At 38.5% G+C, this 4,131-nt stretch overlaps 2 pseudogenes; one reads left to right on the plus strand and one right to left on the minus strand.

Annotated features, from left to right (window-relative positions):
• Nucleotides 1-1,861, plus strand: part of LOC105168635 — a 4,677-nt pseudogene extending 2,816 nt beyond the window's left edge.
• Nucleotides 2,266-4,121, minus strand: LOC110012449 (annotated as a pseudogene).

Genomic DNA, 4,131 nt, shown 5'->3' on the forward strand with positions numbered 1-4,131 from the left:
CCAGGCTCAGTTAGCAGTGTCGCACCATGGCTGTTTACCATTGGAGCAAGCAGTATGGATCGTGGGATTGTCACCAAAGTCTCTCTTGGAAATGGAAAAACAGTAGTTGTAAGTAAAATCAACTAGTCTGCTGAATCACATCTGCGCTATGGAAGTTTCTTAACGAAGTGATTAATTAAGTTCATGTCTCATCCTAATTATGTTTTTATGAACAGGGCAAAGCAGTTAACCCATTCAAGATGAACGGAACTGAGTTTCCCCTAGTGTACGGAAAAGATGTCACAAGTGAATGTAATGAAACGCAGGCCAGGTACATTTCAGGCATTTAAGTCCTTTACATTTAGTGACTTTTAGTTACCAAAATAACTCTTGTCTCAGTGCAGGTCTTGTTCTCCAGGGTGTTTAGACACAAAGCTGGTAAGTGGCAAGATTGTGTTATGTGACAGAAACAACGGCATAAAGGTGGCTCTCAGTGCCGGTGCTGCTGGAACCATTGTAAGGTCAAGGGATGTATCTGATGTTTCTTTTGTCGTTCCCCTGCCTGCATCAGCTTTGCTTATTGATGATTTGGAATTAGTCAAAGACTACATCAACTCTACAAAGTTAGATATCCAACTTCGACTCTTTAGTACTTAATTAATTTTTTAGCAGCATACTTTACTCACATTATTCTTTAACATAGCGCGGCCAAAGCATTTATATCAACCAGTGAATCCATTAAAAACACTAATGCTCCTCTGGTAGCTTCTTTTTCTTCAAAAGGGCCAAATTCCATCATTTCAGACATCTTAAAGGTACAGCCTAATTGTCAAATTTACCTGCATTTAAATTTATTACCTTCGGTCATATATTTAACACATTTGCCGATATGCAGCCAGACATAACAGCACCTGGAGTGGAAATCTTGGCTGCATATTCACCAGTAGGTTCTGTTTCAAGCTTTGCCTCCGATAAAGGTTCTGCCAAGTATAAAATTTTGTCAGGCACATCTATGTCTTGCCCGCATGCTGCAGGGGCCGCTGCATATGTAAAATCAGTGCATCCAGATTGGTCACCTTCTGCAATAAAATCGGCTATTATGACAACTGGTAATTAATTCACTTATTTATACAAAAAACAGTAATTTTCCAATATACAGTTTTCTGGTTATAGAAGCTAAAAGAAACATGAATCTGTTTCTGTTCCAGCATGGCCCATGGATCCTAGAAAACATAAAGAGGCGGAATTTTCATATGGAGCCGGGCATTTGAACCCTATAAACGCAACAAATCCAGGTCTCGTGTACGAAACAAATGAGCAAGATTACATCAAACTGCTGTGCAACATTGGGTACACTATAGAAAGTATTCGCAAGTTGTTCAACAACGATAGCATTAACTGCACAAAGCAAGTTGACGCGACAATTAATGACTTCAACTACCCTTCGATATCCCTCCAAGTGAAACACGGTGTGCCATTTTCAGCAAGCTTTACAAGAACAGTAACAAATGTCGGCCGTGCAAACTCAACTTACACTGCTAGAATCAACAAGCCTGCTAACTACGACATCACGGTAGAGCCTGGCACCCTATCTTTTAAGCAGCTGAACGAGAAAAAGTCCTTCGTTGTGACTGTTAAAGGGGATCAAATAACATCAATGTTTTCTGCTTCACTGGTGTGGTCTGATGGTATTCACTCTGTGCGCAGTCCAATCGTCTTGTACTAGAAAAGTCTTCTTGTTGGCGAGTAATTATGCTTATGTTCACCTCATGCGGCTCAACAAATTGCAAAAGCTACATCACACTTAATCTGCTTGGATTATATAGCAGACTTTCTTAAGTAATAAAAATTCATTGAGGCACCTTCAAATATATAACTATCAGCTCTAATATATACTTAATATTCTTATTGAAAAATAAGATCTAACTGTTTCCTACATATAATTATCATCTGCTCAAACTCAGATGACTGAGTTAGAATTACTTGAGTTCAGAATTATGACAGACGATGGCATAAACAACCACACTTTGACATGTCCAACGGCATTGCTGACCTACACTACAAACACTATGAACGCTTCCATTAATAATAACATTCCTGTGCAAGAAATTCATATATATAAGTTGAAGTGTTTCTGCCTCATGCTATTATATTAGTCTCCATAAATGCACCACCAGTTTACCATCAAAATCTCTACTTCTCATTCCATTTTCTAAAAAGCCAAAGAAAATTTATTGGTATTTAAAAGTCTCTTACTGAAAACACATAGAAAATCATACTAGTTATTCAGGACAGAAATCATTGTTCTTTGTTTCAACAGTGCAAAGAAATGGCTAGATTCAGTACATTTGAGTATTTTTCCTTTTTGTTGTGTGCAATATTACGTGGAGCTGCCTAAGTGACACTGCAGAAGATAAAAGGCAGGCAAGGGACTTTTTCTAAAACCTTAAACAAAAATTTACCACGAGACAACGACTTGGGATTTTGGGGCTTAGTATTCATTTCAAATCCTGTGATGAAGTATAAGGCTACCTCTATTCTATTCTTGAGCTATTCGAGATTTCCTTCAGGATTAGTCTACTCTTTTTTTTTTTTTACTAGATTAATTTGACTGAATTATAATAAAAAATCACCCCATCAATTATTTACACTAGAGCGCCTGTAAAGCAGTCATAAAATTATCCGTTAACTAATTATACTAGTTGGATCCACAATAACGGCAAAAGTTGCTATCTCACCTGCAGAAATGTAAAGCAGCTTAAGGAAAAAAGCATGCAATTGAACTTACGTCAGAAGCCAAATATGATCGGATAGTGATTCTCTTCAACTGGATCACGCTCAGTGAATGACATGCTTTTGCTTGATCATAAACTCAAAGGCATCGGAGCAAAGTCATTTGTACAGGGATCTTCAGACCAGGTCATCTATCTTTCAGTTGCCATCTTGGCCCACGATTGGTTGCTTGGGGCTGTCTATTGGGAATGTGATCCGATTCTTGTATTATCTCAGAACTGCTGAGCTTATAAAATGTCTCAAGAGCTTTTGTAACAAATGGGCGCACTATGTTTGCTTCCATAGCAGATAAATTTTTGAGCCTGAGTGCGTAAGTAGGTTCCCTCGAGATAATTTCCAAGCCAGTCCCAATTTTATGAAACCGCACATCCTTGATGTCCTCAATGAGGGATCTTACCATGTAGATATCAGGAATGTCCTCCCGAGCATGATCAAAAAGAAGCTTTGCTATTTCTATATAATGGAATGGCAAATGCTGAAACTTGTCAAAATCCCGCTCTGCTTCCAACACTAGCTAACTTATCAACAGACATCCATTCCGGAGACCAAATAGTGCACTTGCCTCTCTTCTTCAAGGCCACCGCTAACCAAAGTGGCACTTCAGTCGCTATTTGCGGTCTGAGCGGATTCATCCTCAGGAACAGTAACAAATGTTGGCCTTGCAAACTCAACGTACACTGCAAGAATCGACAGACATACAAACTGCAGCATCACTGTGGAGCCTGGCATGCTTTCACTTAAACAGCTGAATGAGAAGACATCCTTCATTGTGACAGTTGAAGGGAGTCAAATGAGATCGATGAATTTCACTTCTCTGGTGGGGTCTGCTGGTTTTCATGTCGTCCGAAGTCCACACATCGTTTACTGGGGAAGTCTTGTTGCTGGTACATTAAGCTAATGATATTCATATCCTATTTGTCTAGTTTTACACATGCCTGTCTTAGTCTTATTGGAAGAACATACTTCATTAATAAGACCACATTGAATCATCTGGAATACAAATTGGAGTGACAGTCTTTCTGCATAATGAAATCACATTGAACCACCTTGATCCGTTTGGTTCTACTTCTGAATAATCGCTTCATTTTAGGATGGGCTTCTAGATATGAACAATTGGATAAGTATTTCTAGATACTTTGAAATGTCTAAAAATATATTTGTATCCATGGAGTAGGAGTGCAAGAAAAAGAATTCAAAACCCACTAAAAAACAGTTCTCCCAGATTATCTAAAGATGTGACTCACACTAGAAAGCATGTGTATGTCGCAAGTCAGTTTTTCCCCCAAACAGAATATAAGATCATAATGCATGCCACTAAACATTAAATCCGACAAAACAAAAAATAATGATTTTACATCA

Source organism: Sesamum indicum, linkage group LG8 (genome assembly GCF_000512975.1).
Source record: "Sesamum indicum cultivar Zhongzhi No. 13 linkage group LG8, S_indicum_v1.0, whole genome shotgun sequence".
Taxonomy (NCBI): Eukaryota; Viridiplantae; Streptophyta; class Magnoliopsida; order Lamiales; family Pedaliaceae; genus Sesamum; species Sesamum indicum.